The sequence below is a fragment of the Gymnoscopelus microlampas genome, assembly GCF_963454915.1.
Source record: "Gymnoscopelus microlampas genome assembly, chromosome: 4".
Lineage (NCBI taxonomy): Eukaryota > Metazoa > Chordata > Actinopteri > Myctophiformes > Myctophidae > Gymnoscopelus > Gymnoscopelus microlampas.
The window spans coordinates 18,830,258-18,857,071 of record NC_139941.1 but is presented as its reverse complement, the minus strand read 5'-3'; the positions used below and the strand labels follow the sequence as shown (position 1 = coordinate 18,857,071).

Below are 26,814 nucleotides of genomic sequence, written 5' to 3'. Positions count from 1 at the left end.
TTGCCGAAAAGAACATAGGCCACTGAAGGCCAGGGCATAGCAGTGGCGGCCATGTTGTGGTGCCACAGATCAAAAGGAATACCAAACCAGTCGCCCCCAAACACGGTCGCCCCAGATCGTAACGAACGGTCGCTCCAGCGGTTCGGTCCCATTTATTTCTGCGCTGTAATATTACACCGTTACACACAAATTGAGCCAAATAGACCCATTTGTACAATCTCAGAGTTACCCATAAGGGTCCATTTGGTTCCTAACTATCCATCATTTAGCTGGGGACCCCCTGGAACTCTCTCAATGACCCCAGGGGGTCCCCGGACACCACTTTGAGAACCAATGCTGTACAGGCGGACGCAGTGGAGTAACCAAACATTTTTTTCCTTCTGGTGAAATAATTTCTTTTCTTTTCTGCCCAAAAAGTGTATTTTAGACGTGAGGTGGGGGGCTCACACAAGCTGCGTTTAAATGGACACTTTCTTCCAATCTGATTAAAATAAACCCGATTGAAGGTTTTGGATTTTGGATCAAGTGTTCATGGGATGAGATCTAATCCGATCTGGTGTATACATACACCTGTTTTCAATCGGATTAGCTTTGACACAAATGATGAAATGCATCATTTTTTTCCCGCCGGTACGCCCCGGTGTGTAAGGACCTTTACTCTGACTCTTGTCGTGCAGTTCATAGGCATAGGTGTTAACCGTCCCGGTCAGCATCAACATGGTGGCAATCTTCAGCGAGTCCGGATCATGGTCCGGATCGTCCTTTACCAACAAAATTGACGGTCTCTGCGCCATTTTGAGTTGTGTTGAGTAGTAGCTGCTAAGGCTGACGTAATTACCACCACGCTGTAACCTTTGAACTAATGTTTGTTAGAGCGCAATGTGCATGTGCAACTATACTTGTTCTTCTGAGGAGTTTAACGGCCGGTTGCATCCATTGTGTTGCATGGACCACATCACAAATCACAGTGAAATAGTAAAATACATCGATACAGCTCAGAACACAATGAACAATTATAATGGCCAATGAAAAACTAGTGCTAGTGCTTAAAACATAAAAAAACAAAAATACTTTGGGGTGGCACCAATGCCTTAAAAATAAAAAACCCAACCTGAACAGACACTGAGAGACAGACGAATGTTAAAAGGAAAAACATGCAACCTAAATATATATATAAACTGCTGCAGAATGCTGTGAACTCAAACGTATAATGGTCAACAGGATCTTTTTTTAAAGGCACACATTTTCTTGTCTCTAAAAGTTTTTTTTTCTTCTTTTTTCGCCCCAGTTCTTTATGTCAGCATGGCATATCAGCCATGGTCCTTCAATTCACCTCACAGGCATATCCAAGCAGTAATCATTTTCATGCTCATCCATAAGCAGCCAATCCTACCCAGCAACATCACTGTGACCAACTTAAGGGATGCTTACCTGGCCCTTCCTCCACACAATACTAAAGTGCCTGCCTCTGAACATAATGCCAGTCATAGATGCGACATTACAAAGTCTAAACCAGTTGTGCTATAAACACGCCCCCTTCTGTGGCCAACGCGGAAGTGCCTTTTTCAAACAACCGCGGACTATTTCTTTTCGCCGATAAAGTATATTTTTGGACCATGACGGAGGCGCGCCGACTCAGCAGACCTTGAGGCCGAGGAGACGCGCCCGAGCGCCTCCAGGCGCGAGTGCCCGCGTCGACCGGCCAATGGTCTGCTAGTCGACTCAGCGCCGTTCGAGTTGTGTACCGATAGGGACAGAATAGTAAATAATGTTTTGGTGAGAGCGTTTGCCCCAACTGTCACTCAAAGTGGCTACTGGCCAATCACAGCGCGTCCTTGCACAAGCGTATTGGCCAATCATGCACAACTGGTTTAGACTATGGAGTCACGCGTCATAGATATGCAAGATAGTTGCACAACTTCTTCTTCTTCTCTTAGTTTATTTGTGGTTTTGCAACCAATTTAAAGGTGCATATCACCACCTACTGTATGAAGTGTATATACTACATAATCATATTCTATTTACAAAAAAATACCCAAATTAATCCCCTTCACGTTATACTCTTAAGTCCATTCAACTACCCAGACCCAGTGGTCTGAGTTTGTGTGCACCCTTCCCTCAGTGTATAATCAATATCCTCTCCAGTTATGTCCTCTATCCAGGAATTTCCTGGCCGCATGCAACACCATCTTAATCCTCTCTGATTTTCCTTGCATTTCAGCCGCACAATTGATTACCATGGCAATAAATGCCAGAAACTTAATTTTGTTCATACAAATGTTTTGCCCGTCTCCATTTCCTTTTCCCTCCTTTTTGTGCTTTGCTGTTCTTTCCTCCCTTTCATGTTTTTCAGCCACTCTTTCATTTCCTCCCTCCATTCTCTTTACTGCCTCTGCGTAAGTTACCCCCTCTCCAACTCTAATCCTACTCACACTTTCTTCCCTTCTTCTTTTTGGGCACCCTGATGCCCCTGAATAGTGATTCCCTTTGCATTGAATACATGTCGGTTCATGTCTCCTCCCCAGTCCCCACATCTCCCACATTTCCTGACTCCTCTACAGACTGCCGCAGCATGTCCATATGCCTGACAACAGAAACATCTCAGAGGTCCTCTTTCAAATGGCCTGACCTTGTAGGTTACATAGTCAACATAAATCCTTTCTGGCAAATTCCCTGAAAACTCAATACACACCGACTGGCTGTCCTCTCTTTTCCCCTCTCTGAAACGTTTCATTCTCCTGACTTTAATTACTTCATCCAGGTCACTAAATGATTCCAACTCCATTGTGAGTGGCACACCACTTATCACGCCAATACTATTTGCTTTTTCCCCAAGCTCAAAACACTCAACTCTATATCCATACATTTTTGTAACGTTAAATACTGCATTTAACATCTGCCTTTCTGACATGCAATCTATTACTAAAATTCAATTTTACCGCTCCTATTTCCTTTCCAACAAACATTGCAACACTATACCTATCCCTAAATATTCCATCCACTTTTTTGTCTTAGTCGGAGGAACACTGACTATTTATAGTAGAAGTTGATCGGAACCAATTCAGCGTAGCTGTGAGCAGCTTGTCAGTGAATGAAGACAGTGCAGAAGTGTCTGTCTGTCTGTGGGTCTTTCTCCTCATTCTATATTCACTCAGAAAATAATTGACAGTTGTAGCACAAGCCACAATACAACTGACCCTTTGCTATTTAAAGTAGGCCCTTCAAGCTTTCACAAAATGGGGAAACTGTGTACAATGGCATGAATCGACTAAGGGTGAGGTTTTTTTTTTAACCATAAGGCAGTATGTAACAGTCTCACATCTGAGACCAGAACATGTCATTGGGCAGTGCTTGCAGACTATATCAAGCACTCATTAATGTCTGAGTCATTTATATGGATGGGTACATAGCAAAGTAATGACAGATCATGAAGGGAGACTGACATCTGCTGGATATGAGGAGTCATGACAGTATCGCCAATTCCTTTTGAATGCTCAGACTCTCATTGTAAAAGGCATCATAGCGTTCAATTTCAACATGAAGACAAATGTTTCAAAAACGTCTAGCTCTGGTCCAGCATTTTATTTAATTTTTTCTAAATTTTTATCCCACGATTTTGTAACCCCTATTTTTTCACCCTAGTGCCAATGCCTAAGCGTGTAATCCTGGGCACAACCTTCCCTCTGCCAACCTAGGGAGGCCAGGGCCGAGCTCATGCCTCCTTCAATGCATGAGAGCCAACTGACAGGGGAGAGTTTCCCTGGTTGGACGTAGCGCGTGGAAGGAACACGTTATTCCAACCAGTTCCCTTCCCCTCCATCAGGCGCCCCGGCTGGCCAGGGGGAGGCAGTATAGTGACCAGGATTACTGCATGTTTTTGTGAGGGTACCTACCCTAGGAGACACGGGGAGAACATGCAAACTCCACACAGAAAGGCCAGGTCCAGCATTTTAGACTATATTACATGGCAGTACAAAGGTTACATGATTCAGTGGTTGTGATGCTATTAACATACTTGCATTCATATAGTTAATGTGTGCCAGTGCTGGCACGATTCTTCGACCGGACTACCGCCTGAGACGGGAATCTATCCTGGCCATCATCAGGCTGTTTCCATCTGAGGGGACGCATGGCTGAGGAAGGGACATTATGGTGCTGGTCACGCTGTACTGGCTGGCACATGGCCTGTCCTACATTGTGGTGTCCCGGACCTTCCACATCCCCAAAACCACCGTCCACAGGCTGGTCCATAGTGGCACCGCTGGGATTGCAGCACTCCGCACACAGGTGATCCATTTTCAGTTCTGTTTATCATGAAGCATGATATTATCAACGGCTCATTCCAAATACACATGCTTCAACATGCAAATCAACAACAACACATAAAGACAACTCTAAAATACAGCTGCAATGCAGAAAATAATCCTGTTTTAACAACTATACGCAGGTTATCTGGTTCCCTGCTGCTCATGAGCTTGTAGAGGGCTTTGAAAACTTGGGCAACAGCCCGGTGTTTACCAGATGTGTGGGTGCCATAGATGGGTGACATGTAAGGATAAAGATCAGCTCTGGACCCCACAGCCAGGATTATATGAACAGGAAGCTCTTCGCTTCTCTTCGCACCTTATGTCTTACTTCAGGTACTATGTGTAAAACTAAATATGTAGATCTTTTTACATTTTATTTATCTCTCTTCCCCCTTCCTCTTCTTCCCTTTCTTTTTTATGGAAATAACCAAAACTACGGAGCTTCACCCACTGTTTTATACCTGTAAACCTGTGTTGTCACAATAAAGTTGTGAATTCTAAATTCTGATTCTACAGCTGCAAGGTTTACATGTATGTGATGCGAAGGCCAGGTTCCTCAACACTTTCGTGGGCTATCCTGGCCGTGTTAACGACGCCAGAATCCTAAGAAACGGGTATGAACATTTTTATCATTCCATCTTCCATAAAGATATCAAATGGCAATATTAGATATTGTGATATTATTTCACTATGTGGCTGGATCATGGTCCAAATGCTGTGTGCGTGTGTGCGTGTGTGCGTGTGTGTGTGTGTGTGTGTGTGTTATCTACATACATTACATGTATATTGGTGTGCGAGGCCCAGACATATTCCCCTTGCAGCACAATAAATAACATATTCTCTTTTCTCTTAACAGTGGGATGTACAAGGATGCTCTGTACCCTCCTCCAGGGTACTTCATTGTGGGTGACGGTGGCTACTCCTGTATTAGAGCTCCCATCACCCATGTCACTCCGTTTCGGGATACAGTGCAACCGGTCAAGACCTGATGCAACTACCACCATGCCAAGGCTCGCTCCATCATTGAGCGGGCTTTTGGCATGCTGAAGGTTAGCTGGAGGTGCCTGCTGTTCAAGGCCCTGGAGGTCCACAACACCTTCATACCGGCTGTCATCTCTGCATGTTGTGTACTCCACAACATTTGCATTTCAACAGGGGACATTATTGAACCCGATGAGGATGATATGCCTCCAGCTGGTCCAGAGAGGGGGGGGGGGGGACAGAATGGTAGCCCAACTTTCGGCTTCACAGGACTTACCTGGTCATTTAAATGACCATGCTTATTTGTAGTTTGGTTTTCGTTATTATTGAGGCATTATTTTCATGTCAAGCCATGGACCCCCAAATTTGTATGACTGTATTTGGCTGCGGACCCCCATCTGAAAAGGTTTTGTGCCAGGGACCCCCAGAAGACAATAATTATGTAAAGATTATTCAAAAATAGCAGATGTACAAATTCGCAGTGCGGCACAAAGTGACGTGTTGTGAGCTTGTAGATCTGCTATTTTTGTAATAGCTAACAAATAAATGGATAAAGTGGTTAAAATGATTGCGATGCTATGTTAACTAATTTAACAGGACCTTTGAGAACCAATGCTGTAAAGCGCTTGTGTGGAAGCAGTGGGTAGTCCTTTCTCCTGGGAGGGAAATGTTTCTCCCTTCAAAACCCAGCCATTATAAAGTGTTATGTTTTGAACAGGAATAGTTCCTGCAGTATTACAGAAATGTGAACTGGATTCTACTGTCAATTCAAAAGTAATTGTATGCATGATTGTGTTCCTGTTCCTCATCGGCCCCAAAAATATATCATTTTCTACTTCAGCTTTTCGATGGTTTCAGAAAATAGGCCTGTCTAAAGACTGTGGCACATAATTGTATCATCATACAGATTTGTCTTTTGTCTTTCACATCTCTGAAGGAATACTATTACACATACATAGTAATGAGTGAATTACATAGATCAGTTTGTCAAGTGTCAGTTTATTCATTACAACAATTATAAAACATAACTATTTTCTGGTCTAAGTAGGAGTGGTGTGTGGTGGCTGCACACATGCACTCGCAGGAACAAAAAAACAACCACTGGTTAGAACCAACCACATATTGAGCAACACATTCTCTGGGGGTTTGCCACCTGCTCACGGCATACAATAAAACAAATATACTAGCCTGGAATCCAGACTGATTCGCTCTCTTCAACAGACTCTCTTTCTTCTATCACTTCGCTTCTTGAGAAACAAGTGATAAAAACGTCTGTTGAAGGGAGCAAATCAGTCTGGATTCCAGGTTAGGCCTATACATTACAACAATTATAAAACATAAAACCTTTTTCTGGTCTAAGTAGGAGTGGTGTGTGGTGGCTGCACACATGCACTCCCATGAACAAAAAAACAACCACTGGTTAGAACCAAATTTGTATGACTGTATTTGGCTGCGGACCCCCATCTGAAACGGTTTTGTGCCAGGGACCCCCAGAAGACAATAATTATGTAAAGATTATTCAAAAATAGCAGATGTACAAATTCGCAGTGCGGCACAAAGTGACGTGTTGTGAGCTTGTAGATCTGCTATTTTTGTAATAGCTAACAAATAAATGGATAAAGTGGTTAAAATGATTGCGATGCTATGTTAACTAATTTAACAGGACCTTTGAGAACCAATGCTGTAAAGCACTTGTGTGGAAGCAGTGGGTAGTCCTTTCTCCTGGGAGGGAAATGTTTCTCCCTTCAAAACCCAGCCATAAAGTGTTATGTTTTGAACAGGAATAGTTCCTGCAGTATTACAGAAATGTGAACTGGATTCTACTGTCTATTCAAAAGTAATTTTTTATGCATGATTGTGTTCCTGTTCCTCATCGGCCCCAAAAATATATAATTTTCTACTTCAGCTTTTCGGTGGTTTCAGAAAATAGGCCTGTCTAAAGACTGTGGCACATAATTGTATCATACAGATTTGTCTTTTGTTTTTCACATCTCTGAAGGAATACTATTACACATAGTAATGAGTGAATTACATAGATCAGTTTGTCAAGCATCAGTTTATTGACTGAGCACACAGTAATAATAGTAAAAACGAAAAAGTCAATAAAAAGTTATTACAAAAAAAAGGAGGGATATAAAAACCGCTGCAGTTTCTGTTGTTTTTCTCCCAGCTGAAGCGGGGGCTAACGCCCGGAACACGCCGCTTCTTTGGTGCTCCTCCATAATGAATGACCTGCGGTCACAGACACACATGTAATATAAATAGGACACATTGATATGATAATGTTAATTCCCCCCCCCAAAAAACAATTATCTCTCTCTCTCACAGGACAGCAGACAATATCATACGGTATTAAAGGAGCTGCGACCACCTTGCGAGGAGATTTACGCTACAGCCAATGAGAGCACATTACAGCCACCGTGGCTATGGAAGATCTGTATGTGTGTGTGTCGGTGTCTGTGAGTGTTGCCAGATTTTGCGAGAGAAATAAGCAACCAGGTTTGTGAAAACAAGCTCAACAAAAGCGACTATGAGCACTTTAAGCCTATATACAAATACATTGGACACTTGAAAATAGACGACCTACAAGCTCACGTTGTAGATAGGCTCTTTTTAAAGAAGAAATCTTCTTTTTAAAGAAGAAACCCCCCCATACAAATCTTGTATGGGGGGCTAAGGCACAACATATTTTCAGAAGAGGGAGGTCTGCGGCTCTGCAGACAAATATTAATTTGGGGGTCCTTTCCATGAAAATGTTTGAGAACAACTGGTTCAGACAACATTAGATGTATGTATTGGGTCTGACTCTGGAGATAGCATCCTAGTGAACTATCCTACAGTGTGTAATCCCTGGTCAAGGATCAATCTATAGGGTGAAAACAACAACGATATATGACAGCCGATTTCAAGAAATAAACTCCTGTAGTGTGCAATGCTTAACGATCAGACGACTCCCCGACCACTTTAACTCATTCACTGCCACTGACGTAAAAAACATTTTTTTTTCCAATTACCAAACCTGCCTCTGACTTAAAAAACGTAATTTTGCAAAATCATTTTTCAAAACAAGATCTCAACATCCTTCATCTCTCGCAGTGACACATTTCATTGTAGCACACCCGGATACGGAAATACGTCAAATCAAAGATTTTCGGTTCCGTCCGCTTCCTGTTTAGGTCCCGCCTTCAAACCCCATTTTCTCTGCTTTGCATTTCTCCGCCGTGGAAAACTTTCGCAACGCTGTTTTGAAACTGCTACTACTGCAAAATGGAATGTCGCCGATTGAACATTTCTTCTCTGGGCCACTCACACAACTACCATGTGTGTCCAGAAACAGTTGAACACGCGATCATAAGGGATTTAGCGAGGTCTGTGGCGAAAGTGCTGTACATGGTGAGACAAAAAACATCAAAACAGGAAAGTATGCAAGTGTAACAACAACAAAGTCACAAATCACATACAACAAGAGATCAAGACATGAACTTAAATGAGATTAAAAGCTAAGGAATAAAAGTGTGTTTTAAGAAGGGATTTAAAAGCCTCAATAGAATTGGCACTTCTAATATAGAAGGGCAAGCTGTTCGAGAGCCTTGGAGCAGCAGCAGCGAAGGCGTGGTCACCCCTACTCCTCAGCCCGGTTATGGGAACCTCTAAGAGCAACTGGTTGGCTGACCTTAGTGCTCTCTCTGGAATATAGGGCTCCAGAAGTTCAGAAAAAAAACATGGTGGGCTGGGCTGGAGGAGAAGGGCTCCGCCCCGATCGGAATGTTTGTTGTCTGAGCGACGTGCACGACTCGCCTGTGTGTTTAGAAACGACTGGACTTGCGATCGTAATGAAAAGAAAAAAAAAAGTGATTTTTTTTTTTTTACATTTTGATAAAAAACACTAAATCGCTGGCAGTGGGCAAATACAGCCAGAAATAAGTCTGGCAGGGAATGAGTTCACATTGAGTGCCAAAAACGGTCCGGACCGTTTTTCATAATCCAAACGAGGTGTGCCAAAAACGGTTAAGGCCGTTTTTGGACAAAAATATGAAAAGAAAAAAAGAAAAGCACCAGGAGATATCATTTTACGAAGATTTAGACTCCAATCCACTTCCTGGTTAACTTATGACTTCAAAAGCCTGTATCTCGGCTCCTGTGTACTTTTTGTTTTTACTATGTATTTTCGACTATTTTCAACTGGCTGCAACTATGGAACAGATTACCGAATGTTTTTAAATCTTTTTCCCCCGATTGTACGAGACCTATATGTGTGTAATGAGGGGATCACCGTGAGGACGGTGATCACTGAAAATATTTTGTGATTACTTGAAGAAGGTTCAAAAATGGTTAAAATTCCAGGCACTCAACGTACATTTTTTGAAAACACCCCTGGCACTCAATGTGTTAATATGTAAAGTTTTGAAAATGGCCTACGGGCAGGTACACACTGTAGGACTTTTAAGGATACAGAATCAGCCGAGTTTGGTTTTGTTGCAATTAGTGAGAGGTTGACCCCCATTTTTGCATAAAATGCCTGGACAATGTTTATTATTGTACAACTATACATTATTTTATATAATTATATAAAATATTCAAATATTAAAAAATAACTAGAAGACGGGTCTCCGCAAGGTCAGGTAGGCTATTGTGGGCCAACAATGTTAGAAATTCGCTAATCAGGATGGAATATGAAAAAACTGACAGATCCGTCTTTATCACATGACTATAGAGACAATAAAGATAATGTAGGGTGGTATTTCCAACGTGGCCTATGTGTGTGCAAAACGTGTTCATGATTTGAGGCATTTTGTTCAAAACAGACCACTCCTACAAACGTTGAAAGACAATCTTAGCCAATCAGGATGGAATATGAGAAATCTGACAGATCAGTTTGATTTAATGACTATAGAGATACTATATACCGATTTGCGTGATGTTTGGACAAAATGTGTGCGAGGAATATAAAAAAATATATATATATTTTTTAAACGGCCTCCTGGTGGCGCTATAACAGGCTGATCAAAAATTCTGGGCGGAGGTTCTGCTCTGGCATCCAGGGAGTGTGTGTGCACAGTGTCGCTGCAATCGGGTGCCGGAGATTAGCCGTTCACAGACAGACACACACACACACACACACACACACACACACACACGCACACACACGCACGGAAGGACAGACCGACAGACAGGTGCAAAACATAGTCTCGGCCATGCCTTTGGCCTGGCGGAGAATTTAAAGCATTGAAATTCTAATGGCATTATAGTAGGCCTGTCCCCTGAAAGTTGAGTCAATTAGTCAGTCGAGACCCCCTCAGTCGACGCAAAGTATTTGATTCGAGCAGTCAGTGTTTTATCTGTCAATTATTTCCATAGCATCAGTTACTAGTAGGCTATACGGTGCAGAGCTCTGATGTATCATGTGCTTCGAATTTAGTCCATCTACTTCCTGTAAGTAGACTTAAAAATAAAACCAGTTGACTAAACATATTACAGGAGTCTTATTTTGAAATCCGCCGTTTTGAGAGGAAATACTACTTCTGCCAAGCTACTATGACGCTTTTCAGAAGTAAATAAGAAATCACATGGATTAAGCGCAAGATTTTGGCTGAAGTTCATATTTATGAAATGACAACCATGCTCCAGTGAGTTAACCAAATGTACACTGTTTGGAAGTGTGTTAAACTCTTTGAACATCCGCAACATTAGGTGAAGTGGGCTGGTTAATTATCTCATGCTGGCTAGTAAGGTTGCTCCAACAAAAGGAAATTCAGGCCAAGTACTCGCCAATACAGAGTACCAATAAGATTAAACCAGGAAAAGAACACTTATGCCATATCACAATAGTACCATATCCAAAATCACAAGACAATATCCAGTCTTATATCTGATTATGGCTATAATATTGATGCCCTGCCCATGCAATGAAAGGCCTCAAGTGATTACAAAAAGAATAATATATTTTTTAAATATACTACTGTAGCCTATCTTATATTCTTTTTTTGCACCATTGCTGTGTCACTGTTACAGAGCTGCATGATTATGATAACACTTATTATGGGTCCATACTTCATATTGAGATCAGTTATTAAAATTATTATTTTTTAAATGTTTTACAATCAAAATCTTATCTTAATTAGGGATGTTAACAATTAATCTATAACCGATTAACTACCATTAATTTAGTCGATTAAAGTTATCGATTTTCAATTCATTGAAAAAAAAGGGGGATAAAATGATGTTTCAAAGGTGAGGAATGTACCGTATGTCACTCTAGTCTCTTGCCTTTCAATGGTATCAAAGGCAAACATATTACCTTATGTCACTGCTTCAGTTGTTTTGGCTTGTTCTAACCTCTGTATGGGGACTTAAAATGTTACACTTACTCTCTGTTTCTCAGTGAACTTTGTTAAACTTCCGGACGAGTCTTAACAATCTTAGTAGGCTACAGCTAGAGACGATAAGTGGATGGATGATTTTTTGAGTTGTTGTTGGAAGCTGCTTGCTCCATAAGGACTTTTCAGATGGCGCCTAGTAATTTATTTGGAACAAACATGCGGGTAGAGGAGGGATGAGCTGTCTGTATGGGAGACGTGTTTGCACACACCACCCGTCCGTGCCAAAGTTGAACGGTCTTTTCAACAACATAATGCACAGAGAAACAGGGGTGATTTTCCTTTCAAACTGGCTAAAATAAAGGGATGTTTATAGGCTGGCTTTTACGGCTTACAGTTACAGTTACGGCATTGAGTAGGCTATAATGCTGCGCACAGGATTATGGAATATAATACATTACATAATATATATTATCAATATATGTATCCTTCCATTTCAAAAAGGTATTCAGCACCATCTGAAGGCTGTCACTAGGCTAGGTTTACTGTGTTACTGTGTCGCAAGACTTGTCCATCATGCTATGCAGTGCCCAGTATCAATTTGACACAACCGGCATAAAAAAAACAGAATTTATGACAGCGGCCTGCCGGTCACTGATACGGCCGGTTTGATATAAAACCGGCAATTTTGATCAGCGTACGATTGATCGATGCACCTCTAGTCGGGACAGCCCTAGATTATAGAGGAAAAATGACCACTAGAAGGCACAACCATTGCAATGAATTGACCTGACTCAAACACCACAACACAAAACAAGCGTGACCAATGTTTTTGTGACCACAAAAATGACACAACGAACACCTCAGCCATTGAAATAACTCTGGATCTAATGGTAAAGAAGTAAAGAATAAGTATCCAACAATAAGTATCCTCTGTCGTTGCGGCTTGATTGTGATGTGCTATTGAGATACAGTCTAGCTTCCATTATGTCTTCATGCACCCACACTCGTAACATAAAACCCTTTTCAAAGCGTTTTTATATCAGTTAATTTATGAAAATCATTTATTTGCGATCGTCACAAATATCAAAACCAATTATCTCTTAACCAATGGGAGAAGAATGAGATGGAGCTTATTACCATAAACAGTTTCCATTGGACAGTTAGAAAGGAAGTGAAGATCCTATGAAGGGAAACATTCAAATGGGCAGAGTGGTAGAGGCAAGAACGAGAGATAGCTACTACCATGGCCAACACACTTACATGGCCTTGTATAAGCAACCTGATTGGTTAAGAAAAACTTTAACCTGTTTGATTGGCTGCTAGCCACAGGCAGAATTATGCATGAATTAAATTGCACTTCTATGCTATTTTCACTACGTTTGACATTTGTTTCGCCTGTAATGATTTATCAATCAATTTTTTTTAAATAATGAATTAAATTGATTAGTTCCAATTAACTGTTGCACCCCTAGCTTAATCATCACTGCGATACTCACTCACCATGGGAATTCTCAGCCAGCGCCAAAAAGCCCTTCCCTTTCATCCTGGGTATCTGGGAAAAAGAGGACATGCAAAGAAAAGTATTAGAATAAGGAGAAGTGAGGGGAAACACATGGGCCCTCATTTATCAACGCGGTGTAGACCAAATAATGGGCGTACGACGAGATCACTGCAACTTTCGGCATTTATCAATATATCTTGACGTTGACTTCAGCGTATGGCCCGCTCAGATCTCACGTCAGGTCGGGAGTAGTTGTTGACTTTGGCTGCACCCGTTTGTTCCATTGTAGACATAGGAGCAGCATTGTCTGACCGTCTGACAGGCATCTGAACATATGTATCCACTTCAAAATGTATATCTGACACTAATAATTATTTTTTATAAACTAATTTAAACAAACTGCTTTAACAGTCATTCAGATAAGATTGCAGATATGGCTGCATTGAAAATAACAGATCTATAAGCTCACAAGCGTCGGATGGCGATGCGTTGTGAGCTTGTAGATCTGCTATTTTTAAAATAGACGAGCGCTTTTGCGAGAGCATTTTCGGCAGTCGGGACTACGGTCCGACCATCTTTTCATGGACAATGAGGTCTACAAACTTACAGTAGCGTGTCCTATGGTATGGAGTTATGTACAACCTGGCTGGGTTAATAGTCCAGGCGTTTCGGGCCATATTTTGATGGAATCGTGCACTTTACGATACAAGCATGAAATTTGGCACACAGTTAGAGCATGCCATAAGGATCATTTTTGGCTATAGGGCCATCGCAGATTTGTCCTGTGGTAACCATGGCAGCCATTTTCCAAAATGGTCTCCATCTGCTGTTATTTTACCAATAACTCAGGTGCTAGACCACCTAGGATCTTGATTCTGGTGACTAATCCTACATTTTCAAGTATGAGGAATACAGTGGTACTATTTAGAATTGTCTTGTGGTAACCATGGCAGCCATCTTTCAAAATGGCCACCACCTGCTGTCATTTTACCAATGACTCAGGTGCTAGACCACCTAGGATCTTGATTCTGGTGACTAATCCTACATTTTCAAGGATGAGGAAAACAGTGGTACTATTCACAACATGCTAGTAACTACCTAACTAACTACAGTACATGAGGAGGCTGATACTCGTGTCATATTACACCTAGAAGATGCTGTGAAGAAAGGGTATAGCAAGGTGACAATACGCACAGTAGACACGGATGTGCTGGTCCTGGCAGTAACGTCAGCCCAACGCCTCCACTTGACTGAGCTGTGGGTTGCTTGTGGAACTGGGAAAAGTTTCCGCAACTTAGCAGCTCATGAGATGGCAAGGGCATTAGATCGATGCTTAGCCTTACCCATGTTCCATGCCTTTACTGGATGTGACACAGTGTCATCTTTTGGAGGCAGAGGCAAGAAGACGGCATGGGAGACCTGGAAAACCTATGGTGACGTCACACGTGCCTTCAGTTCCTTAGCTGCCATCCCAGACAAAATAGATGACTGGATGGAGCCTCTGGAGCGTTTTGTGGTATTGCTCTATGACCGCACTAGCGGCCAGGCATCAGTGAACGGGCACGGAAGCAGCTATTCACCCAGAAGGGCAGAACAATTGATGGACTCCCCCCAACACGAGCTGCACTGATTCAACATACAAAGAGGGCAGCCTACCAAGCTGGCCACTGTTGGGGACAGGCGATGGTTGCAGCCCCTGAACTCCCATCCCCAGGTGAATGGGGGTGGAAGAGGAAGGATACAGGTGAATACAAATAATTGAATCCACTTCTTTACACTTGTAAACCTGTGATCTGACAATAAAGCTGATTCTAATTTTGACAGGAGGATGGGAAGTGCACTGGACCACACAGAAGCGAGCCTGGCCTTTCGGGAACTCCTCCGCTGTGGTTGCAAAAAGGGATGCAGTGGACAATGCAGATGTGTTAAGGCAGCACTTCAGTGTACTGCCCTTTGCTACTGTGGTGGACTGTGCAACTAACATTGTGTAGATTATCTGGCTTTATTGAATAGACCCCTTAACAGACGACGTCACACTGATAAGAACCAGTCTGCGCGGAACCAGTATCCGCACAATGAAACCCATTCTATCAGGTCTCGCTAGGACGCGCCTCACTAGCCAACACACAAGAGGGGGTTGGGGTGTGCTGAAATCAGCGCACCCCAAAACAACAGGTTGAGAATTGATTGCGTGAAACAATCACCTGTGCGTCCAGTCTCAATGTTGGTAAACAAATAATTGGTCTATATGCCATTAGGCTATGACTCATGAGTACTCTGCCTTTGTTGTGTCTTATAGTCCATTGAAAATAATTATGCAATACTACTACTAATAAAAGAAACAGTGAAGTACTGCATTCTTGACTCTCACGTGTCAGTTTGAAAACATCTACTGTACTACATCATTACATATTTTGATGGGTTTATTATTATTTAATTAACTGAATGCCAGATATATGTAGTTAGGTAGTAGAATGTTGTAAATAGTACCGCTGTATTCCTCATCCTTGAAAATGTAGGATTAGTCACCAGAATCAAGATCCTAGGTGGCCTAGCACCTGAGTTATTGGTAAAATAACAGCAGATGGAGGCCATTTTGGAAAATGGCTGCCATGGTTACCACAGGACAAATCTGCGATGGCCCTATAGCCAAAAATGTTCCTTATGGCATGCTCAAACTGTGTGCCAAATTTCATGCTTGTATCGTAAAGTGCACGATTCTGGCCCGAAACGCCTGGGCTATAAGGATATAAACCCGACCAAAACCTTTGCCGAGCGCAGGCCATCTCTTATTAACGTGCCGGCACGGGATCACTGCAGCCCGCCCAAGTCTCACGGGGATCCTCCTAGCCTACATGACTGCTTTATTTTAATGTGACTCAAACGCGCTCTGCTCGGTATGGGTTAAATAAATGTATATACAGATGTATATTCATGACGATGTGATTGGCATCATAATCTGTCATTCATGTAGGCTACTAGCCTACTTGACAAAGATTGTACCGTTACTGATTAAATGAAAGACACAGTTGGGGCCGTGTGTGTGTGTGTGCATGTGCGTGTGCGACTTCACAGGCAGCGGGGCGAGGCGAGCATGCTTTGTGTGGTCGTATTCTGGTTCTTCATGTCGTAAAATCAGGGCCTTTCGAGAATATTTAAGGGCGTGTTATTTAAACGACGCTCAGTTTCAGCCGTGACATTTATCAAGGCTCCAACTAAATGTATGCTAGGATTGGCTGTATAGGATCGCTTCATAAATGTGACTTTGACGTTGGTGTACGGCCAAATTTAAGGCAAAAAATACGCTGTTTTTTACGCTCCGTTGAGAAATGAGGGCCATGGTGTCTAAAATCAAGCTTAGATCATGGATGGGCAATAAAACAAAGTAATAATAACTTTATAAAGTGCTTTTCAAAACAGAGTTACAAAATGCTGAACAATAACAAGATAAACACTGCCATAAAGAAAAACATCTGTCCAATAAAAATCTAATAATAAAATAAACAAAAACAAATATCAGAGAAAACGAATTAAGGTAGGGTTGCCCCGATCACGGTTTCTTGCCTCAGATCTGCTTTTTTACATTACGTTTGACATTTGTTTCCCTTCTAATGATTATCAGTCGATTCTTATTCAATTATCAATTAAAACAAATATAATAATAAATTGATTAGTTCTAACTGTTGCACCCCTACTTTAATCATCACTGCCACACATTCTCACCATTGTAGAAAAAACATCGTTTAACGCCATCCCAATTCACTGGATTCGGCTTGCCTTGAGGAAATGGGGAAAAAAAGTAGAAGAATAAAGCGAAGTTAAGAGAACTCAAGCTTAGATCATGGATGAGCAATAAAACAAAGTAATAATAACTTTATAAAGTTATTTTTAAAACAGGGTTACAAAGTGCTTAACAATAAGATAAAATACTGCCATAAAAACAACATCTGTCTAATACAAATCTAATGATAAAATAAACAAAAACAAATAACATGAATAAACAAATGAATGCGCAGTAGGGTTGTCCCGATCACGTTTTTTGCCCTTGATCCGATTCCGATCATTACAGTATCTTTTTAGTATTTGCCGATAGCGATAGGTTGATATTTGCTGATAGGTTGAGGCTTGCTGTGATGGGACAAAAAGATGGTTGGAGGCAACAAGACTCACATGGGAGAAGTCTCTATAATTACAGGTTCTTCTGAACTGGGCCCACAATCTCAGCGTATGACGCACAACCGGGTTGTCGATTGAATCAGGCAAGCGATGTACCAAGTGGCCAAGCGATGTACCAAGGAGAGCTGGAAGCGTCAGATTTTTTACACGACTAGCTCCAGAAGTGTCCATTCTGGGCAATTAGGCTGACAATAAAAATTATTCCAGAAGGCAAGACAGCGGATGTTGGCAGCCCGGTAATCATGACGAAAGTCAGGGAGCGCCATGCCACCGTTCCTCTTTACCTTTTTCAGTAAAATCCTGCTCACTCGTGGCAATAATGGAGTCTAGAGATGTTAAAAAAATGACTTTGGAGGTACATTTAGGAAGAACGTTCATTTTGATTGAGTTTATGCGGCCAGTGAGGCACATTGTGAGAGGCGACCACTGCTGTAGTGACACCTTAATTTGATTTGCTAGAGACACAAAGTTTGTTTGGAAAAGATCTTTAAACGTGTGCGTAACTGTTACTCCCAAATAAGTTAATTGACTCTGCTCTACCTTAGACAGTATGTGACTGTTGTCTAGGTCGGATGCAGCTTTTTGGAACAAAATATTTTTAGATGGGGGGGTCCATGGGCAAATGGTCCTTGCGATGGAAATGTTTGAGAACCACTGATATAGCAACACGTTTTTCAGAAAACTTTTAGGATTTAGAAGACATTTGTAGAATCGGCATCAGGTCTTGATGGGTTAACTGTTGCACTCCTAGTGTAATCGTCACTGTCATACTCATTCTCACCTTCAAGTTTGAAATCCTTGTCCTCTTCCCAGGTACTGTTGACCTTAGAGAGGGCAAGTCCACATGCAGGCACAGCCTGGACGTTGTCAAACCACTGCTGCACTGCTGGGGGTTTGAGTTTTTTAGCTGGGATAAAGAGGAAATATATATATATAATATACACAAATATACATTACACACATATAACACACACACACACACACACTTTTCAAAACAGGGTTACCAAGTGCTTAACAATAAAAATCAGAAAAATATTAAAGTAGGCTGTAACATAAAAGCTACAGTATTAGCCAAGACATATATATTAGCGTTCACCTGATTGCCCCGCCCACCTAGTGGCATCAAATCGCTTTGATACCGCTAGGGAAGACCACATCATGACATCCGCCAACGATAGGTTATTCTGAAACAGAAAACGGCATTATCACGTAAATATCACTTTTCCACAATAATATTTTTTTACACACAATTCTGAATCCAAAAATACTGAATAGTATACATATGTGTGTGTGTGTGTGTGTGTGTGTGTGTGTGTGTGTGTGTGTGTGTGTGTGTGTGTGTGTGTGTGTATTACACAGAATACACACACAGTAAAAGATATACAGCAGGTTGTAACATCAGCTACAGTATTAGCCAAGACATCTATATTAGCATTCACCTGCTACTCTTCTGTCAGCAAATGCTTCCGCTAGTGATGCCCATATGACGACATCAGCCACCGAAATGTGATTCTGAAACAGATCATGTAAATGTACATTTTCTACACAACTGATTGTTTTTTTGTGACACACAATGGACCCTTCGCTAAGCCCCACCCACTCCACTCTGTGACTGGTGGTGTGGAGTTAGTCACACCCAGGCCTGGCAGCGCCTGGCAAACTTTGCTTCTCACCCATTGACTTGCATGTTAAATGACGGCTTTTCCCCTTAAAAATAATCGATCATTTCAGCAGCAAGAGCTTCAAAATCTCTTCTAAATCTAGTCAACAAGGCCTGTAGTAGGCTATGCACTGGACAAATGTGCATGACATTGTTTCAATGAACTAAAAACACGGGAAATGTTAGAGGGAGTAATAGCCATGGATACACGACGGTCGACTGTCTCGACCGTCATGGATGAACTTCAACCTGGTGTTTGCACTTTCTCCATTTACGGACCGTACATCTACAGAAACGTTCATATTTCAAATATAAAGTGCTTATCCCATGGCCACGGATGTTACATTTATGTACGGGTTCTCAAAAGTACCCGTATCATCCGTATTGTTCAATAAAAAGCATTTTAATCTGATCGGTGGCCATTTTTTCCATATGCGTTCAACAAAGCGACCCTATCGGTTGGTTGGTGTATTGCACTCTGATACAGTATAACTCTATGAGAAAATGGCCACCGATCGTATTAAAATGCTTTTTATTGAACAACACAGAATATACGGGTACTTTTGAGAGTCCCGTGCATAATTTTAACATCCGTGGCCATAGCATAAGCAATTTATATTTGAAATCTGAACGTTTATATAGATGTACGGACCGTAAATGGAGAAAGTGCAAACACCAGGTTGAAGTTGATCCATGACTGTAACAGGAGTTTTCATGTACCGCAGGGTAAGACTACAGTAGCAGTTAATAAATAGACGAACAAATGAATGAATATACTTTAACGTGCGGAATTCGAAACGCTGGGATTCTGAATTGTGTTACGATTACGGTGAGATTAGTATCATTGACACCACCTGGGCGAGTGAGTCGTGTAATACTTTCCCAACTTTAAGCTGTGTTCAACAACACAGGCACAATATAGCCTTCCAGTTTAAGCGCAGATTTCAGCTTGGGAAAAGAACCCTCCAGTTGTGGGTAAGTGGAATCTGTTGCTGGTTCATAGTCACCATTGCGTTATCGTGGTATTCCTGTTCTTGCTATTATGTTGCAAATGATTGTATGTGCGTGTGCGGGCGAAATAACATTGACAGCTATGGCAGGTGACGAAAGTTTGCCAGACCTGTGCCAGGCTAACAACGGTTGCTAAGCTGGCATTGGACAATCGCTTTTGGGGTGGGGTTTAGCGAAGGGTCCATTCTGAATCCAAGACGCTGAATAGTATACATATATTTGTGTGTGTATATTTTCTAAACTTTAAAACAGTTGAAAACAGAGGGGGAAAATGTCAACCCTCTATGCCGTAAGAAAATGGCCAGGGGGCACAATAAGAGGATGACTGGCATCAAGAAGGACAAACCTTTTCTCCTCCATCTTCAACTCATGCTTGTAGACGATGGAGGCGAACAGATTTTTGTCCAATTGTCCATCTTTGCCTTCTCCTCATCATCATCGTCATCCTCCTCTTCCTCCTCCTCCCAGTCCTCCTCTTCAACATGCCACGGATAAGGATCAGGAAATGCCACTTTCTGCATTGGGGGTTCTTTCTTCTGAAATGATTATGAAAACAAGTATATTACATGTCACAATTAGAGGTACAGCACTTAATCAAACTGAACGATTTAATCGGTTATTAAAAAAATCCAAAGTAGTGAAAATAGCCTATCTACAAGCCCACGACGCATTATGAGCTTGTAGATCTGGTATTTTCATCACTTTGCATGACACTGTTGTGCAACAAATTATAAAATAACTCCTATTAAGCGGTTAATCTAAATATGAATATGAAAACGTGGGGAAAATGCGTGCCTCCATTATTCGATTAATCAAGAACATGATCGGCCCGGGCGGTTGGCGTAACCGCCTGGGCACCTAGGCTGGTAATGACAGCATGTCACGGGTTCGACTCCCGATCCCGACGGCCTTTGCTGCATGTCACTCGCCATCTCTCTCCCCATTTCCTGTCAGCCTACTGTCCTATCAATAAAGGCATAAAAGCCAAAAAATAAATCTTTAAAAAATAACTAAAAACATAATTGCTCGATGCTGACAAGACATGCTGACCACCCTGGGCAAGACCTGAGATGTTGGTTGTCTAGGAAGTTGACAACCGGAAATGGTTGAATTTGGCGGAAGTACCGCCCAAGGAAATGACGTTGATGCTTTACAAATCTGTTAACATTCTCCGTGAATGAAACGAGTGTTGTGATTGGTCAAAAAATATCGTTTCCGGGGGAAGCGGAAATCCTATCACTCGCTGCTTTAGGTCGTGACCAGGCTCTTCTTTTCGCAGATGAGTGAGGCTGGGACCGAGGTTACATGCTGACAAGACAAAGCCATACATCAACAACAGTTTTTTTCGTTTCACTCACAGTAAATGTAAATACCTCCGTCCTTATGAGAGGCAACAGATTTTTCCTGGTGAGCAAGCACAATGCCAGTGTGCAGTGTTTAGATAAACAGTTTTTAGAGCAGTGGTTCACACCATTTTTTCTTGGAGCCCCCTTCTTACATCTGACAAAATCTAAGACAGCCATGTGCAGTGGTGGAAAAAGTACTCAAATGTTTTACTTAAGTAAAAGTATCAATACTGCAGTGTCGAAATACTCTGATACAAGTACAAGTCCGGAATTAAAATTTACAAAAGTATTGGTATCAAAATGTACTTAAAGTACCAAAAGTAGAGAGTACTCATTATGCAGAATGTCCCATTTCACAAGTTTTCAAATGTATAAAATGAGTGTGGCAGTCAGACCATGGGCTCATTGATTGACACTGATGAATAAATACAGGTGTGGAAGATGAGCATGGGAGCAGTGATTGACTGCATGTACATTGGTTTCAGGTGGGGAGAGGAGGACGGTGACACTATAAAAGAGTCAGTTGGACTGGTACAGGGTTTGGAGCACCACGTCTAGTGAAACGCCACTCTGGGGACGGGAGGGGCCGTTCGTAAGTGTTAGTCTTGCCGGCGGTGAAGACAGTTAGTGAGGGGGAGGTAGCTAGCTTTGTGTTAGCAGGAGGGGAGACTACATTTACGGTCTCCTGTAGTTAGATAGGTGGGAACTGTAGCAGAGTGTGCGTTCACTTTGCTCCACCGACCTGCTGTCTGGCACAGAGACTTGGACCGAACATTGTCCGCACTGTCACGTCGTCCAGCAAGCATCTCCCCGGGGAGTTGGACGACATCACGAGCTGAGACCCCGGGGGAGGGTCGCGCCTCCAGGGCGAGTTAAGTACCCGTGCAATAATTATGTTGCACATGAATCATGATTATAATTCTTGTACATCATTGTTTGTGGTGCTTCCAAGGTCTGACACTACCTACCATTCGTGTAGAACGATAGAAAACCGCATTTATTACAATACATTTTAAAAACGTTTTTTTTTAAATGGCAGATCTAATGCATGAGCTTGTAGATCTGCTATTTTCAAATGGCTGAAATGTGTATAGGGCTGAAGTGCTAAATGCATGTTTTGTAACAATCAAAATATACAAAGTAACAAGTAACTTTTTGAAGTTTTCAAAAAAATAGTGGAGTAGAAGTTAATTATTTGCCTCGGAGCGCCACGGAACTAGGATAAAGTTAGCACGTCCTTACCGCTTTCTGGGTTGACAAGATCACAAGCATGGCGTTCTACCAGTCCGGTCAGGAGCAGCACTGAATAAACTGCTAGTGTGTTAGAATACCGCCCAACTCACTCCAAATCCAACTCACTCCATGAAGACTTAAGAAATATTTGCCCAACTCACTCCAGGGCTCGCCCAACTCACTCCAGGGCTGGGACAACTCCCTCCAGTACCAAAGACCAACTCCCTCCAGGACCATAGCCAACTCACTCCAGGACCAAACCCAACTCACTCCATGCAATGTCACCAGTGTAATATTGGTTCAATGTGTCAGTGGTGTAAAGTAACTAAGTACATTAACTTAAGTACTGTACTTATGTACAATGTTGGGTATTTGTGCGTTATTTGAGTATTCCCAACTTCCAATGGTTTTACCTCTACTCCACTACATATTGGATCCACATATTGTTTTTTTACTCCACTAAATGTATTTGTTTTACTAGTTACTTTGCAGCTATAAATTATAATATTATAGTGTGTGTGTGTGTGTGTGTGTGTGTGTGTGTGTGTGTGTGTGTGTGTGTGTGTGTGTGTGTGTGTGTGTGTGTGTGTGTGTGGGTTGAATCGGTGGAGACTCTTACATTCTAACCCTAACCCTAACCCTAAACCCTAACCCTAACCTGGGTGGAGGGTGATTATGCGGGTGAACTCAGTGGAGGAGGGCCAAAACCTTAACGAGGAATATAACAAAGTGGCCAGCGAGCCCCCCCCCCCCAGAACCATTAAGTTGTTTTGTAGAGACAGTATTTAAAACTTTAACCAAGCCTAAAATAGAATAGAGTTAAAAGTAACAAATTCCTCAATATTGTACTTAATTCCTCAATATTGTACTCAATAATAATTTTTGGAGTGAGTTGGGCAAGTGTGTGGAGTGAGTTGGGCAAGTGTGTGGAGTGAGTTGGGCAAGTGTGTGGAGTGAGATGTCTGGAGTGAGTTGGGCGCGATTTGGAGTGAGTTGGATTTGGAGTGAGTTGGGCGGTTACCGTGTGTTACTATCTCCCATCGGTTGCTCATTTTTCGGTAGGACCGGGGGGCCTCCGCCACCATCCGCCATCTTTTCAATAGTTGGGTTAGCCTAACTTCAGTAAGAAAGATAAGATGTAAAAATACCGAATAATTACACCAAAAAAAAGTATTTACACGTTCGTGTCGTGTATATATCAAAAACAAAACTTGTTGCTGTTGTATAACAGGACCGGGGGCCTCCGCCATCATTTCAATAGTTGGGTTAGCGTTAGCTTGCAAACAAAGCTGCTGCGTTGACCACGCTAGTTAAATGACCTAATGATTGCGTGCAGTGTCTGTCAGGTGCAACTCTATTTGTTCTTCTGTGGCGTTTAGCGGCACGCAGGTTAGTGCATACATTGCACTCTATAGCAATGATAACTATCAGAATATATTATTTTAACAAAAACAATATCACTTGCAGCACCTTTTAATGTGAGGAGTCATGAGTAGTCCGCGCAAAGCCTAATGGGTTAAGAAACGTCCTCACCTGCGTATCTTTGCTTTGATAGTCTTGTAAAGGCTGCTGCAATGACCACGCTTGTTGAATGAATGAGGTTGTGACGAGCGACGATCCGGCCATCTGCAACATGGCGATAATCTTCCATAGACTATAGTAATCTTCAAGGAGCTCGGATCTCTCGGAATCAACACCATTGTCGGTTTCTTCCGTAGGTGCCCGCTCAACAACATGTCTTTCTGGGTGCCTCCGCAGGGGCCTTGAGCAGCAGAGCTAGTATAAAGTTAGCACGTTCTTACCTGCGACAACCAAGTTGCTGGTTACTAAGGTGAACTTGTGTCCCGTTCCGGTCAGGAGTAGCATGGTGTAGACTGCGAGGTTATCTTCTGTATCCGCCGGTTGATTCGACATTGTCAGGACCGGCTTCGCCCCGTCCGCCATTTCTCCGGTTAAGTTTTAGCTGCTTTGCTTACTCACAAGATCAGACCACGCTACGCTAGTCACGAGCAGCGCTTTATCTCGCCACTATGTGCCGGGTCAGAACCACTGTCTTATCGAGCCCGTTAAAGTATATATTGTAGTCCTCCGGGTTGATCTCCATCTTGAGTTGTGTGGGCTAGGCTAGGCTGATGCTATATACTGCAGTGTGGGCGTTGACGGTTATTCTCCAGTTAGCATTCTTACTGTTATTGCTCATTTGACAGTCATAGGTACGAGTCGATCCGGCCATCTCCAAAGTTAGCATTCTTACTCTGACTCTTGTCGTGCAGTTCATATAGGCATAGGTGTTAACCGTCCCGGTCAGCATCAACATGGTGGCAATCTTCAACGAGTCCGGATCGTCCTTTACCAACAAAATTGACGGTCTGAGACCGTCAATTTTGTCTCAGAGACCGTCTGCGCCATTTTGAGTAGTGTTGAGTAGTAGCTGCTAAGGCTGACGTAATTACCACCACGCTGTAACCTTTGAACTAATGTTTGTTAGAGCGCAATGTGCATGTGCAACTATACTTGTTCTTCTGAGGAGTTTAACGGCAGGTTGCATCCATTGTGTTGCATGGACCACATCACAAATCACAGTAAAATAGTAATGAAAAACTAGTGCTAGTGCTTAAAACATAAAAAAACAAAAATACTTTGGGGTGGCACCAATGCCTTAAAAATAAAAAACCCAACCTGAACAGACACTGAGAGACAGACGAATGTTAAAAGGAAAAACATGCAACCTAAATATATATATATATAAACTGCTGCAGAATGCTGTGAACTCAAACGTATAATGGTCAACAGGATCTTTTTTTAAAGGCACACATTTTCTTGTCTCTAAAAGTTTTTATTTCTTCTTTTTTCGCCCCAGTTCTTTATGTCAGCATGGCATATCAGCCATGGTCCTTCAATTCACCTCACAGGCATATCCAAGCAGTAATCATTTTCATGCATTTTCATCCATAAGCAGCCAATCCTACCTATGTTGCTGGGTAGGATTGTATGCATGATTGTGTTCCTGTTCCTCATCGGCCCCAAAAATATATAATTTTCTACTTCAGCTTTTCGATGGTTTCAGAAAATTGGCCTGTCTAAAGACTGTGGCACATAATTGTATCATCATACAGATTTGTCTTTTGTTTTTCACATCTCTGAAGGAATACTATTACACATAGTAATGAGTGAATTACATAGATCAGTTTGTCAAGCATCAGTTTATTGACTGAGCACACAGTAATAATAGTAAAAATGAAAAAGTCAATAAAAAGTTATTACAAGAAAAAAAGGGGCAAAGGAAAAAAGGAGGTATATAAAAACTGCTGCAGTTTCTGTTGTTTTTCTCCCAGCTGAAGCGGGGGCTAACGCCCGGAACATGCCGCTTCTATTTTGGTGCTCCTCCATAATGAATGAAACCTGCGGTCACAGACACACATGTAATATAAATAGGACACATTGATATGATAATGTTAATCCCCCCCCCCCCAAAAAAATAATCTCTCTCTCTCTCTCTCTCTCTCTCACAGGACAGCACAATACTAAAGTGCCTGCCTCTGAACATATGTCAGTCGTAGATATGCAAGATAGTTGCACAACTTCTTCTTCTTCTCTTAGTTTATTGGCGGTTTGCAACCAATTTAAAGGTGCATATCACCACCTACTGTATGAAGTATATACTACATAATCATATTCTATTTACAAAAAAATACCCAAATTAATCCCCTTCACGTTATACTCTTCAGTCCATTCAACTACCCAGACCCAGTGGTCTGAGTTTGTGTGCACCCTTCCCTCAGTGTATAATCAATATCCTCTCCAGTTATGTCCTCTAGTCTATATCCAGGAATTTCCTGGCCGCATCCAACACCATCTTAATCCTCTCTGATTTTCCTTGCATTTCAGCCGCACAATTGATTACCATGGCAATAAATGCCAGAAACTTCATTTTGTTCATACAAATGTTTTGCCCGTCTCCATTTCCTTTTCCCCCCTTTTTGTGCTTTGCTGTTCTTTCCTCCCTTTCATGTTTTTCAGCCACTCTTTCATTTCCTCCCTCCATTCTCTTTACTGCCTCTGCGTAAGTTACCCCCTCTCCAACTCTAATCCTATTCACACTTTCTTCCCTTCTTCTTTTTGGGCACATTTTAACACTGTACCTATCCCTAAATATCCCATCCACTTTTTTGTCTTAGTCGGAGGAACACTGACTATTTATAGTAGAAGTTGATCGGAACCAATTCAGCGTAGCTGTGAGCAGCTTGTCAGTGAATGAAGACAGTGCAGAAGTGTCTGT

The 26,814-nt window shown here is 42.0% G+C and overlaps 1 long non-coding RNA gene across 1 annotated transcript; it reads left to right on the top strand.

The window, feature by feature from the left end:
• The first annotated feature begins 3,395 nt into the window (after positions 1-3,395).
• LOC311044635 lies at positions 3,396-4,901 on the top strand. Its single transcript, XR_014600716.1, has 3 exons — positions 3,396-4,287; positions 4,448-4,640; positions 4,824-4,901. It is a non-coding gene; the product is annotated as an uncharacterized lncRNA (long non-coding RNA).
• Positions 4,902-26,814: the final 21,913 nt, after the last annotated feature.